The sequence below is a fragment of the Triticum urartu genome, chromosome 2A (assembly GCF_056163025.1).
Source record: "Triticum urartu cultivar PI428250 chromosome 2A, HENAU_Tu73, whole genome shotgun sequence".
Classification (NCBI taxonomy): Eukaryota; Viridiplantae; Streptophyta; class Magnoliopsida; order Poales; family Poaceae; genus Triticum; species Triticum urartu.
The window spans coordinates 64,458,302-64,474,301 of record NC_141874.1 but is presented as its reverse complement, the minus strand read 5'-3'; positions in this window follow the sequence as shown (position 1 = coordinate 64,474,301).

Sequence of the window (16,000 nt, the reverse complement as noted above, 5' to 3'; positions counted from 1 at the left end):
TCTAGATAAAATTCTCCATAAGTCTATTGCCTTGATTAAGATGAGTTCCAATGATACCAAATTTGGTGACTGCTTATTTGAGCTTACTAATCTTACGAGTGCCAAAGGAGATGTTGGAATCATTAGCAATATCATTTCCGAAGCTATTAGAATTCATAAAGATAACCATAGAAATGATCATTTATCTAATGAATTACCCTCTCTAGGAATTGATCAATCACAAGATGATGTTGAACATGGATACTATGATGAGGATGACGATGACAGTGACTATGATCTTAATGATGCAATGAGACACTTTGGTCTTATGGCAAATCTTCGCGGCTACATGGCTGGAGTAAAGGAATGGGTTCTTGATAGTGGATGTACTGATCATATGACCGGAGATAAAGATATGTTCCATGGGCTTGCTGAAAACGACGGCCCTCGAAAGTATGTTACCTTTGGTGATAACTCAAAGGGTAAGGTGGTTGGCCTAGGTAAGGTGGCCATCTCACATGATAGCTCCATACAAAATGTCATGCTCGTCGAATCTCTTGGCTACAATTTACTTTCAGTATCTAGACTTGCTTCTTTCGGTTTCAATGTCCTATTTACTGAAGTAGATTGCCAAGTGTTTCGTAGAGATAATCATAAAATAGTCTCTACTAGTATACGCAGAGGTGATCTTTACATTATTGATTTCACTAAAAAGGCTCAACCTAGAACTTGCTTAATTGCTAAATCTTGTAAAGGTTGGTTATGGCATAGACGATTAGGTCATGTTGGTATGCGAAGCCTTGACAAGCTTATTAAAGGAAATCATACCCTTGGCATTAACGATGTCATATTTGATAAGGATAGACTTTGCAGCGCTTGTCAAGCAGGTAAATAGGTAGGAGGAAGGCATCCTGTGAAGAACATCATGACCACAAGGAGGCCAGTCGAGCTACTTCACATGGATCTATTTGGTCCTAATGCTTACAAAAGTCTCGGTGGAAATTCTTTTGGTCTAGTTATAGTTGATGATTTTTCAAGATTTACGTGGGTGTTCTTTCTCGATGATAAATCACAGGAAGGCCCAAAATCAATTTGAAGTGAAAATCAAGAAGGTTTGCAGCGACAACGGAACGGAGTTCAAGAACACAAATGTGGACACCTTTCTTGACGAAGAAGGGATTTCACATGAGTTCTCGGCTACGTACACACCTCAAAAGAATGGAGTTGTTGAGAGGAAGAACCGGACACTCATCGAAATGGCGAGAATGATGCTTGATGAGTACAATACGCCAAAGCACTTTTGGGCGGAAGTGGTTGAGACAGCTTGTCATGCAACAAATCGCTTGTATCTTCACAAGCTACTCGGCAAGACGGCATACGAGCTCCTCACCGGTAACAAACCACATGTTGGATACTTTCGAGTATTCGGCTCAAAGTGCTACATTCTTGATAAGCATCGTCGTTCTAAATTTGCTCCTAAGTCTCATGAAGGTTTCCTACTTGGTTATGGCTCAAACTCTCACACATACCGTGTCTACAATAATTTCACCCGAAAGGTTGAAGAGACGGTAGATGTGAAGTTTGATGAATCTAACGGCTCGCAAATAGAGGAATTGCCAATTGATGTAGGAGACAAAGACCCTTCGGAAGCAATCCAAGACTTTTCTATTGGCAAGATTTGTCCAACGGAGGTGAAGGAGAGTACCTCGTCCGTCCAAGTGGAAGCTTCTACCTCACGACAAGGTGAACCAAGAGTTGATACAGAAGAATCCACAAGTGGGACACACCAAGATGAAGAAAACGAGGAAGTGCACCAAGATGAACGCCAACAACCTCCCTCTCCACCACAACAAGAGAACGACAACGTCAACAACGAAGAAGGCCAAGAAGAAGAACAAGATGAAGAAGATGTTCAACCAAGATCCAAGCAAAAGCTTTCACGAGTTCGATCAAGAATTGCTAAAGACCATCCCGTCAAGCAAATCTATAATGAAATCCAAACCAGGAGAATCACTCGCTCAAAAACTCGTTTAGCTAACTTTTGTGAACACTATTCATTCATCTCTAGCATTGAACCTATGAAGGTTGAAGAAGCTTTGGAAGATCCGGATTGGATAAATGCCATGCATGAAGAGCTACACAACTTTGAGAGAAATCAAGTTTGGACATTAGTTGAGAAGCCCGACAACAACCACAACATCATCGGTACCAAATGTGTGTTTCGCAACAAGCAAGATGAAGATGGACAAGTAGTTCGCAACAAAGCACGTCTCGTCGCCCAAGGCTATACTCAAGTCAAAGGTATGGACTATGGTGAGACATATGCCCCCGTTGCTAGACTTGAGTCCATTCGCATCTTACTTGCCTATGCTAATCATCATGATATCACCTTGTACCAAATGGACATTAAAAGTGCTTTTCTGAATGGTGAAATAGAGGAGGAAGTTTATGTTAAGCAACCTCCCGGATTTGTCAATCCTAAGAAACCTAATCATGTTTACAAACTTCACAAAGCTCTTTATGGTCTTAAACAAGCTCCTAGAGCATGGTATATGTCGGGGGTATACCCCATGGCGTAAACTGGCCGGAAGTATAAACCGGCCGGACTGGATGACTCACTGGTAACCCGCCCGGAGCTTGGCGGTTCACCGGCTACCCGCCCGGTCTTGGCGATTCATTAGTAACCCGGTGGGGGTGGGGGTCAGATGGATGACGAGGCCCATGGCCCAAAAGGCCGGTTCATACTATGGTGGGCCGGTTTAAGAGGAAAGGCATGAGGAATATTTACCTTACAAGGAGTTAAGACCAGGACTTATATCCGGTTTGTATTAGAGATAGACTAGTCCTAATCCTAATAGGACTCCACATGTAAACCGCCCCTTTTACATATATAAGGAGGGGCAGGGCTCCGCAAAGAGGGAGGAGCAAGAAGAAACAATATCTAGGGCTAGACACAAAGAGGAAAGCCGGTTTACGGCGACTCCCACGTGATGATAATGAGACCTAGCCTCAAACATCATGTAGGGCTATTACCGGATGATGTTTCCCGGGGCCCGAAGCTGTCTAAATCCTTGTCTTGCGTGTTGATCCGCCCTGCGTCTCTCGTCCCACTCAACCCCTCTCAAGCTACCACATAGATGCGTTGGCCTCGCGACTAAGTCCTGACACTAAGGACATCTGCCGTGACAATTCCACGACAGTTGGCGCCCACCGTGGGGCCTGCGCACGGTGGTGTTGAGTTCTTGGAGGGATCTCTCCTAAGGATCGAGAAGCTTGCAAATTCGTCAGATGAGGAAGAGCCGACAAATTTGTTGTTTTGTGATCGGGAGCATGATTAAGTTTGGATCCGGTGTATACAAGTTTGAGATCAAGGGAAATTAGGGTTGTGTTTGCGCACCCGCCGCTGCGATACATCGAGACCAAGAGAAAATCGATCTTCGTTTCTGCGCCTATGCATCAAATCGCCGGGTCACCAATAGCACAAACGCGCACGCGTAATCACCCGGGCGCTCGTACATATGGCCGTATACGTGTGCATCAAGACCCGAATCATATCAGTATATTCTGTTGCTGCTGCTATTACAAACATGGAGTGAAGATCGAAGGAAAATACTACTTCGAGTAGTAGTTCACGTGATCAAATCTCAAATTTGACTAGTACTAATCCTAGTACGGTTCTGATTCTTTATCCTATCTATGGACGGAAGCCGGCGGCCGGTTGCAAATTGTTTAATCCGATCTGATATTAAAAAAAGGGGCACGAGCCCACGACCTGGAGGACTCGGATCAGGGATGGCAAACTGACAACGACCTGGATGAGCATGGAGACACGGGGATCGACGCGGACTCTACAGCCCCGCTGTTTTGCCTCTGCCGCTGGGCTCCGCCCATGCCGGTGCGCCTCCGAGCCGCCTCCACTAGGCCTCCTCCAGGCCGTCGGCGCGCCAAGTAGACGCCGTCGTTTCGCTCCATCTCCATGGAGCCACCTGCAAGCCGCCCTGCTGCTGCTGTTACTGAAGTTGTAAGTCACCGTGTGTTGAGCTGCTACTCTGTATTTGCTAGGATCCGGCGCTGCCGAGCCGCTTCAATTCGACCTTGGATTGAGCAGCCGTCGTCCAAAGGCCTTTGCCGGCTCAGCCTCGGCGGCGAACCGCCACCCTTGCCCACTTCGCGCCTGCTTCGAGTCGCCCCGTTTTCTTCTCGACTAAGTGGCCCCGTCTTCAAATCATATTAAGTCGGCCACGCTGCGCTGGAGTCACTGAGCCGCTACCCTTGCTGCCGTGCGTTGAGCCGGTGTTGTCGGTGTGGTCAACGGCTGCGACACACGCCGCGTCTCCTTCACGCAGAGTGCACCCGAAGGCATACCGCAAAGCATTCGTGCTGCTAGTGCGTTACTACTGGTATTACTTATACTGGAGATCAAGGGCCATTGCCATGTCTTCATCATATCAAGACAAAGAAAAAGAAAGAGACCAAGGTGGAGAGGTCACGTGGAGCTGCGTCTGGCATTATTCAGAATCAGCATCCACGTTCATCTGACACAATATATCAGGTGCTATTTTTTCTATCTAATTTTAGTACTTATTGTTTTCATCAAAGAACAATTACTTTGATTTGATATGCAGGACAATTGTTCACTACAAAATACATCTCCGGCACCGCGGGCCTGACCCTCGCCGCGAGCCGCCGTCGCTCTCACCCTGCGGCCTCAAGTCGCCCTGCCTCTGAGCCGCGATGCCTCGGGCTACAAGTCGCCGGCTTGAGCAGCCGTCTGCCCCCAGGTCGACTCGCGTCCGTTTCAAGCTGTTCAAGTTGCCGCCTCTCCCGTCTCAAAAGCGCTGCCGCTGTAGTTTCTGAGCCGCCGCCATGGTGATGCCTCCGTTTCGCTGCTGTGTTGAGCCGCCGGGGCCGCGTTGAGCCGCTTCTGCTGTGTTGAGCCGCCCGGGCTATATTGAGTCGTCGGTCTGCCTGAGCCGCCTCTATTGCGTTGAATGGATCATCCATCATCCGAACAACCAGGTGGTACCTATCTGTTTAAACTTTATTAGCATACATTGTTTTGTATCAAAGAACAATTACTCTGGTTTTGCAATGTTTTTTGATGCAGGACAATTGTTCACTACATCAAAACAACGTGGTTGACTCGCCCGTCCGCACGGTTTACCGCACCTGCGATTGACTCGCCCATTCGCGCCGGTTTACAAATGCCCGCGGCCAACTCTCCGTCCGCACCGGTTTACAATGCCCGCGGCCGGTTCATGCGTCCGCACCGGTTTAGAACACCAGTGCCGACTCTCCTCGTCCGCACCAGCTTACAACGCCGCGGCCGACTCATCTGTCTGTGCCGCCTGTGATGCTGCGGTCATCTTTGTCATCCGCTCCCGCGGCCTGGTCTACATCAACATACTGGGCCGCACCTGTCTGCATGAGTTGTTTATTGGGTATGAGCAAGTCACAGCTTGGGTAGCCCAGTTTTCTTTCAAATTGGAGACAAATTATCATTAACCGCTGTTTGCACTGGATGGTTCAATGGGCAGGCGCACAAGTCGCCGCCACTACAGTTTTGATTAACTTCAAATCGCCAGTTGGAAGGAACAATTGGCCGAGTTGCTGACACGGCTCATATGGGATCATTTACAACCCACCGCAGTCACCTCAACCTTCTATGGATTCACATCGTGCTATCAACGCCAATGATATACAAGTTATGCCGGTTTATATCACGGTCAAATATGGAGAGCCTCAAGCCAACTCCTCGAGTCACCTTTGAGACCCGGGGGCTACGATGACATGACTCAGCGAATATTGCCAGTTTCAGCAAATTTAAAAACCCCAGGACGATGGAGGGATGGATAACCCGGTCCCGGAGGCTACTGTTATATTGATGAAAGTTTAAAGGCCGTCATAAAATTTCCGGTTTAGAAAGTATATGACAGTTACAAAATCCCGGCTCAAGGGAAGTCACTCTGACTGAAGCTCTCAAATATCCGGTGTACAGTCTGGCTTAAGGGAAATCTGTTCTCCCCCAAAGCTCTGAAGCGCTCACATCCAGTTTAACAATGTCCGGTTCAAAAAGGAATTAACTTCTCGCAAGTTCGGGTTTAAAGGCCGTCAGAAAATTTTCCGGCTCAAAATGAAGATTCCGGTTTAAAATCCGGTTCAAGGGAAAGATGTCTCCCACAAAGCTTTGAAGCTCTCAATATCCGGTTCAAGATCCCAGTTCAAGAAGAATTTATCTCTTGCAAAAAAAGTTAAAAGTTGCCAAAGAGGACCTGCTGCCATGATGCGCGGTTCAAACATGGGTATCCCGCCTTACTGGCCTGGCATATTATCGATCACATGGAGGCTTCTGCTTCATAAAGCAGGGTCTCTGTTCTTTTACATCATGTGAGGTTACACGGACTTGCTCTAAAGCGGCCTCCGGTTTACCCCTTGAGTTCGCTTTGCTAAAAGCATCGCGTTATATCACTTGGAGGATTGGTCGTGTCCGAATCAATACCATGCCTCTTGATAGGCGAAAGCCACCAGATCACTTGGGGACTAGGTCATGTCTGAACCAGTCACGCCTCTTGATCGGCCTAAGGCCACATAATCACTTGGGGGCTTGGTCGAACCCGAACCATGACCACGCCATTTGGTCGGCATAAATGCCATGATTTCATCTGGGGACCTGGCTGACTAGAACCATAGTTACACCTAACGGGAACTTGGTCGTGTTTAGCCATGGTAACGCCATTTGATCAGCTTAAATAAAACTTTTCTTTTGCTTCACACTTTTCTTTGAACGGGTTTTTTGCTTTTCATTATGTTTCTTAAACTGATAATTTTTTTTTCAATTGACGGAACACAGTTCACGTCAATCTGGAGACTATTTGCCCGGGTTAACATCCTCTTATCGAGTAAACCGGTGTTTATCACAACCCGGCACGGTTTTATCATAAACCGACACAATATGGAAGGAGTTATCAGTACTCAAGATTTGGCTTATCACCCTTACTAACAAAAGTTGGTAAAACCAACGATGTGATTCAATGTCACAGGTATGATATATTTCATATTTGATTATTCTAAATGCAGCCTTGGTTATAAACCCAGGTCATATGTTGGGTATTATGACCCGTCCGGCGGTAAACCGCCAGGACACTTTAAACTTGTTGTATGCAGAAACAGGTTTGTTAAACCGGCCTGGTTTTTGGACTATAAGTCGCCAGCATATATATATATATATATTTGGATTGCGCCATCGTAATTATGCGCTTATAAATCATTGGGTTATATTATTCAAATAGCCAAACTTGGCTGGATTTTCATTATGATATTGAATGAATAAGGTTTTCATACCGGATTATATTATCTTGAATAGCCAACATGGCTGGATTTTTATGGTTATTAATAATCGGTATTATTGAGTTTTCAAAATTCGCTTTAGTGCAACAGTTATTATTTTATCAAAGGATATGATTTATTCTACAATGGAAGGAATAGTCCCGAGTCGCTGCAGGCTCACGACTCGGCACTTGGGGGCTACATTATTCAAATTGAGATTACATGCAAGTCTCATGTCGCTGCAAGCATGCACCATGACACTTGGGGGCTAATGCAAAGTCATTTTTACTAGTCTCATTGAAGACCCGACTCATCATATTATAATGAGCCGGCCCTTGGGGGCTACCAATTGCTCCTGTCAACAATTAAAGGTACACAAATTTTCGTCCATAATATTGAAGGATTCATTGCTCAGTTGGTAAAGCACAAAACTCTTAACCTTGTGGACGTGGGTTCAAGCCCTACGATGGAAGCTACATTATAAGGTGTTATTTTCATTGAAGTATATATCAAGTCCCAGTTCAGTATTATTTTACTAAGCCGGCCCTTGGGGGCTACGCATCACTGCTCAAGTCTACATGATTATATTTATAAAGTCCCTGCTAATTATTGCATAATGACCCGGCCCTTGGGGGCTACACTGATTGAAGTTTTCAAGTAATTACAAGTCCCAGGTTGCTGCAAGCATGACAACCCGGCACTTGGGGGCTACATATATGGAGTATTCAGTTTTGAGATGAACAAACCGGATTTCTTCAAGGTTGAAACACTTATTGGAGCAAGTCTTAAGTTATCACTATGTTCTCCTCTTAAGACTTGGGGGCTACAGGTATTATGCATATAAAGGAGGAACATCTTCTTTTTATCAGTTTTGAGCAAATCAGGAAGATCAATTACATGACCCGGTGTTGATAACAATTATGACCTGGTGCCATCAATATTTATAAACCGGCCATTTTTGGTAATATTAAACCGGCAAATTTTACATCATCAAACCGGCTGAATATCAGAGTATTTCTCGGTGACAAACCAATGTCGGAAAATTGATTATGAAGTTGGCTTATTGACCTGGATTTTCTAGAAGAAGGAAATGGCAAGGAATTAAGGATGCTCAGATGCCGGTTTACAAGAATTCTTAACCCGGAGCATAATCTATCAAATTTGTTCTTGTATTTGTTTTACAGGATCAGTTTAATATGGATAAATCCAAATTAAACTGGGGGCTAATGTCAGGGGTATACCCCGTGGCGTAAACCGGCCGGAAGTATAAACCGGCCGGACTGGATGACTCACTGGTAACCCGCCCGGAGCTTGGCGGTTCACCGGCTACCCGCCTGGTCTTGGCGGTTCATTAGTAACCCGGCGGGGGGGGGGGGTCAGATGGATGACGAGGCCCATGGCCCAAAAGGCCGGTTCATACTATGGTGGGCCGGTAGGAAAGGCATGAGGAATATTTACCTTACAAGGAGTTAGGACCAGGACTTGTATCCGGTTTGTATTAGAGATAGACTAGTCCTAATCCTAATAGGACTCCACATGTAAACCGCCCCTTTTACATATATAAGGAGGGGCAGGGCTCCCGAAAGAGGGAGGAGCAAGAAGAAACAATATCTAGGGCTAGACACAAAGAGGAAAGCCGGTTTATGGCGACTCCCTCGTGATGATAATGAGACCTAGCCTCAAACAGCATGTAGGGCTATTACCAGATGATGTTTCCCGGGGCCCGAAGCTGTCTAAATCCTTGTCTTGCGTGTTGATCCGCCCTGCATCTCTCGTCCCACTCAACCCCTCTCAAGCTACCACATAGATGCGTTGGCCTCACGACTAAGTCCTGACACTAAGGACATCTGCCGTGACAATTCCACGACAGTATAAATGCTTGACCAAGTTCCTTATTGAAAAAGGCTTTGAAATTGGAAAAATAGATTCTACTCTTTTTACTAAAAGGGTTAATGGAGAACTATTTGTGTGCCAAATTTATGTTGATGATATTATATTTGGATCAACTAACCCTCATTTTAGTGAAAAGTTTGGAAAGCTAATGTCGGAGAAGTTTGAGATGTCGATGATGAGTGAACTCAAATTCTTTCTTGGTTTGCAAATCAAGAAAACTAAGGAAGGTACCTTTGCCTCTCAAACGAAGTACACCAAGGACTTATTCAAGAAGTTCAATATGCAAGAATGCAAAGGTATGACTACACCCATGCCTACTAGTGGACATCTTATTTAACCAAAGATGGTGAACCGGTTGATCAAAAGGTTTATCGCTCTATGATTGGTTCATCGTTATATCTATGTGCTTCATGTCCCGATATTATGCTAAGTGTGTGCATGTGTGCATGATATCAAGCCGCTCCTAAAGAATGTCATCTTAAGGCCGTGAAAAGGATAGTGAGATACTTAATCCATACACCAAATTTTGGCATTTGGTACCCAAAGAGGGCCTCCTTTGATCTTGTTGGCTACTCCGACTCAGACTATGCCGGTGACAAGGTTGATAGAAATTCCACTTCGGGTATTTGTCAATTTCTTGGTAGATCTCTTGTGTCTTGGTCTTCCAAGAAACAAAACTCGGTATCCTTATCCACCGTCGAAGCGGAATACATTGCCGCTGGATCATGTTGTGCTCAATTACTTTGGATGACCCAAACTCTTAAAGATTATGGGATATCTGTGAAACATGTTCCATTACTCTGTGACAATGAAAGTGCTATTAAGATTGCTCACAATCCCGTGCAACATTCTCGAACTAAGCATATTGAAGTTCGTCATCATTTCATTCGAGATCATGTTGCCAAAGGGGACATTAATCTTAAACATGTTCGCACCGAAAAGCAGTTAGCTGATATATTCACGAAACCACTTGATGAGAAAGTGTTTTGCAGGTTAAGAGGTGAATTGAACATCATTGATGCTTCAAACTTGGAGTAGGAACTCCATTTGATACATGCAAGGCATGAGCCTATGACTAATCCTTGATATTTCTCTTATGTTGACTATCTTATGTCTTGGATATATTTGCACCTTGCATGTTATCTAACCCGTGTAGGTACTTGGATGAATATAAATCTATGAGATTGCAACTCACTCACATCTTGAGCAATTTCTATATCACCAAGTATCTACACAATGGTGGATGAAGACAAGGAAGCATGCAACCATTCAAACATATCATTTGACAAATTTTATGTTGAGTTTCATGATTGTCATTTTGGATATACAAGTGCTCTTCCTTGCAAGAACTAACCCATGTAGGTAGATGAACTCAAACTCCAAGTGGTGCTCCCAACTCTTGATGAGCTACATCAACCTTGAGCAACCCACACAAGTTCAACTACATGATCATGATCAAAACCACCACCCAAGGTATGTTATTCCATCTTAGAGAAGCTTTACTCCAAGTCATGAGTCAAAGCAACTTGACAAGATGTGAATACATCAAAAAGCTTAAACAAAAAATGGTAACCCCATTTTGAGCTTAAACGATGAGTATGACCCATGATCAAGTGATCTCACTTGACTCCTAAGTCAATATACTCTAACATAGGTGACTTTGTCACCGACCAATTATAGATGAAGTTCTCTTGTGTTCCTTTTTTCGTGCTCTCTTGCATTTGTCTCATGCATATTTGTTTCCAACTTCATCTAGACTTCTTTTTAGTTTCTTTTATTTTATGTTCTGCATTCCTTGCATCCAATTCATTGCAAATCTTTCAGTTAATTCCTTGCAAATCCTTGTGAGATCTTACTTGTCTAGTGAGTAGAGGTGACAAGTGTTTTCTCTGTGATGAACTCGATCTCACCGGTCTAATGCTTTTGGTCCAACCGAATCCTCTCAGTACAACCGAACCATACAACTCGGTGTCACCGATTTCACTACAGGAAAGACATCTTGCCACTTGTTTCTGCATTCTTTTTGATCCAGCTCCACTCAATGAATCTTGTCCTCGACCAGCATCCCATTCAACTTGCTGCTTTGTTCTGTGACTCAAGGACCAAACCCATCATGACAAAAATCCATAAGAACCCTTCTTGGAAATTGATGTCAAAGGGGGGGGAGAGATCACATCAAAGCTTAATCTTATCTATAGGGGGAGAGAATACTCAAGGGAAGAAAGAGTAATCATCAAGGACCCCAGATGCTTGGTGTTCAAGAGGAGAGAAGTCACATGTCTTCAAGAGGGGAAAGACATGTTCATATTTGCTTGTTTGCATTAGCTCTGTTTATTTCCTTTGAGCTCTGTTTTTGCTCTGATTTTCTATCCCCTATCTTCTCCCAGTATCCCATGCTAGCTTCAGGGGGATCAAGACATCTAAGGGAAGGAAATCCTTGAATTTATTGCACATCTTTACCTTTGGGGACATGTCTATATCCAATGTGGTACTTAGTACTCACTCTACATGTCATCCCAGTCTTGGTACTCTTGTGGTTTCTTTTGTTTGCTCTGGCCAGTAGGTGTATCTGTGTTATCTAACCTTGTTTACGCAGGTTCATCCAATCCTAAGCCAACTCAAGACCACAAGGTAAGTATATGTGTCACAATCATGTGTATGAGAAATTCTTGCTGATGTACATACTGTTTGCAAGAAGGACTCATGAGCATGAAGGTACATTTCTCATATTCACATCATTTGCTCTGATGAATATAGCCAAGATACATGTAACACATTGCTTACTCTGTCATGTTTATGCATTCACATGCTTTTATATTCCATATTCACATGATTGCATACATGTAGGGGGAGCCTATGCATGTTACATGTCTTTCCAAAGGTTTACTTACTATTCTCTATATCTTTATCTAAAGCTTTGATGTATATTGTCACCAATTACGAAAAGGGGGGAGATTGAAAGCACAAGTGATCCCTAGGTGGTTTTGGTAATTAATGTCAACATATCTCTTGTTGGACTAACACTTTTACCTAGTATGTTTTAGATAAGTTCAACAATGAAGTGGCATGGACTAGAGGATGTGGAACCCCTTCAAAATGCTAAGGACAAAGGATTGGCTCAAGCTCCAAGCTCAAGACTCTACATTTTCTATTTTAGTGATCCAAGATCACATTGAGTCTATAGGAAAAGCCAATACTATTAAGAAGGTATGAGGTGTTGCTTAATGAGGCTCTTGCTCGAAATGCTTAGTGATATGCTCCAAAGCCCTCAACCACTCTCTCACATCACATATGACCTAAACCAAAAGTCAAACTTGGCCCTACCGATTCTTTCTATCCGGAGCCACCGAGTTCAGTTGACATAGCCACTGCCAGAAACCCTAATCAGTTTGGTCTCACCGATGGGATCTCGGTCTCACCGAGATGGGCTTGCAAACTCTCTGTTACCCATTGCAATATTTTTGGTCCCACCGAGATATGCAATCGGCCCCACCGAGTTTGCTTGGCCAACTCTCTGTTTCGCTTATTACCCAAATCGGTCCCACTGAGTTTGAGTAATCGGTCAAACCGAGTTTTGGATTTACCTTAACCCTAGCACATCGGTCCCACCGAGTTGATCCAGTCGGTCTCACCGGAAACTCCTAACGGTCACTAGCTTTGCTGAATCGGTCCGACCGAGCTTATCAATTCGGTCCCACTGAGATTGGCAAGTTGTGTGTAACAGTTAGATTTTGTGTGGAGGCTATATATACCCCTCCACCTCCTCTTCATTCATGGAGAGAGCCATCAGAACAAACCTACACTTCCAACCTACTTTTTCTGAGAGAGAACCACCTACACTTGTGTTGAGGCCAAGATATTCCATTCTTACCATATGAATCTTGATCTCTAGCCTTCCCCAAGTTGTTTTTCACTCAAATCTTCTTTCGACCAAATCCATATCCTGTGAGACAGAGTTGAGTGTTGGGGAGACTATCATTTGAAGCACAAGAGCAAGGAGTTCATCATCAACACACCATTTGTTACTTCTTGGAGAGTGGTGTCTCCTAGGTTGGCTAGGTGTCACTTGGGAGCCTCCGAGAAGATTGTGGAGTTGAACCAAGGAGTTTGTGAGGGCAAGGAGATCGCCAACTTCGTGAAGATCTACCGCAAGTGAGGCAAGTCCTTCGTGGGCGACGGCCATGGTGGGATACACAGGGTTGCTTCTTCGTGGACCCTTCGTGGGTGGAGCCCTCCGTGGACTCGCGCATCCATTACCCTTCGTGGGTTGAAGTCTCCATCAACGTGGATGTACGATAGCACCACCTATCGGAACCACGTCTCAAAAATCTCCGTGTCTCCAAATTGAGTTTGCACACTCCAATCCCATCCTTTTACATTCTTGCAAGTTGCATGCTTTACTTTCCGCTGCTCATATACTCTTTGCATGCTTGCTTGATATGTATTGTGATTGATAAACTTGTGCCAAAACTCCACTTCAACTTAAAGAAATTAAAAACTACAACTTTTACCACTTAGTATCTAATCACCCCCCCTCTAGACACCTCTTCTCGATCCTTTCACACACCCATTCGGCCATGCACACACTTGTGCTCATCCGGCCACCCGCATATGTAAAGCCAGATGCCTATGGCACTGAGCTAAGATACAGCTCCAGGAGCACTCTGTACCAGATATACTAGATATAACCAGACATGCAGGAGTAGGGGTATTATCTCTTCGGAGATCCCCGAACCTGGGTAAACTACCGCGTGCTATTCGCATACTCGCTCCCGGGCCTATCAGCAGCAGCCTTGCCCTCACACGAAGCCACCTTGTGGCATATGTCGTCTTGCACCCCCCCGTGAGAATACCACGACACTGTCATAGTTGGCTATCCCAACAAACCTCAATTAAATCCAGAAATTAACTGGATGTGTGGCTGCCTTAAGACGCTTTATCTCCCGATTGGGAGAAAAGACATTACCTCTTTATCGCCTTCTTCGGCACACCGAACACTTTGAGTGGACGGACGCGGCTACGGCCGGATAGGAAGAAATAAAAGCTGCCTTGGCCAGCAACCCAATCTTGGCTACGCCAAATATCGGTGAACCAATGTTGTTATATATAGCGGCAACACACCAGGTTGTAAGCGCAGTGCTCGTCGTCGAACAATAAATGGCCGGACATAAGTTCCCGCTTCAAAAGCCGGTATACTACGTATCTACTGTGATCACTCCATGCAAATCCTGGTACCCACATTATCAAAAGATAGCATACGCGATCTTCATGGCATCCTGAAAACTACGGCACTACTTTCAAGAGTGTTCAATTACGGTGGCCTCCGAGGTTCCACTCAACGACATTATAAACAACCGCGATGCCACAGGCCAGATTGCTAAATGGGCTATTGAGCTCCTCCCTTTTGTCATATCATAAAAACCACGGCGAGCCATTAAGTCACAAGTACTGGCCGATTTCGTTGCCGAATGGACAGAAGCCAAACTCCCTAAAGAATACGGCGCGTACTCCAATTGGATCATGCACTTCAACGGCTCTAAAATGTTGGCGGGTCTGGGAGCAGGCGTCGTCCTGACATCCCCAACCAGAGATACAGTCCAATACGTACTCCAAATATTATACACAGACTCCAACAACGCAGCCGAATATGAGGCCCTGTTGCATGGTCTCCGGATGGCAGTCTCCATGGGTATTCAACGCCTAGAGGTGCGTGAGGATTCGAACCTTGCAATATCTCAAATAAATGGAGATTTTGATGCCAAGGACCCAAAAATGGCGGCTTATCTCAATGCCGTCCTCAAAATGTCAGCTCGATTCGAGGGGCTCGAATTCCACCATGTGGTCCGAGAAAACAATCAAGCGGCGGATATCCTTGCCCGAATCGGTGCTAAGCGCGACCCTGTCCCACCTAATATCTTCTTGGAAAGGTTGTTTAAGCCATCCATGGTGTGGGAAGGGGAGACCGGCAACAATAGTCCGGATCCGGCCACAACACCAGACCCCGAACACTCTGACATAATCGGAGGCTCCGCCACCAAGATAACACCTTCGGCCCACGTGATTATGGCTGTCATCGCCCTGTGGACAGAACCCTTCTTGGCTTACCTAAATAGGCAAGAACTCCCTGAGGACCAAAACAAGGCACGTTGCATTGTGCGGAGGTCTAAAGCCTACAAGGTCCACGAGGGAGAGCTTTATAAGAAAAGTGCTACCGGAGTACTGCAAAGGTGCATCTCTGAGGAGGAAGGACGACAACTTTTGGCAGAAATTCATGCTGGACTCGGCGGCCACCATGCCGCAGCTCGGGCCCTTGTAAGTAAGGCCTTCCATACAGGTTTCTACTGGCCGACAGCTCGAGCAGACGCACAGGACCTCGTTCAACATTCCGTTGGTTGCCAGCTCTTTGCAAACCAAAGTCATATGCCACCTAGCGCTCTCCAAACAATCCCCATTACTTGGCCCTTCGCGGTCTGGGCGCTTGATATGGTCGGACCCCTTAAAGGAGGAAGCCATAATAAAAAGTACCTATTGGTCATGGTGGATAAATTCACCAAATGGATAGAGGCCAAACTAGTTAAAATGGCCGAATCCGGACCAATGATAGATTTGATATCCGGGGTTGTACACTGCTACAGTGTCCCCCACAGTATCATCACCGATAACGGCTCGAACCTTACAGCCGATGAGGTAAAAACTTGATGCGGCAACATGGTCATTCAGCTCGATTATGCATCCGTCTATCACCCTCAAACTAACGGTCAAGTCGAACGAGCAAATGTTCTTATAATGAGCGGCATTAAAC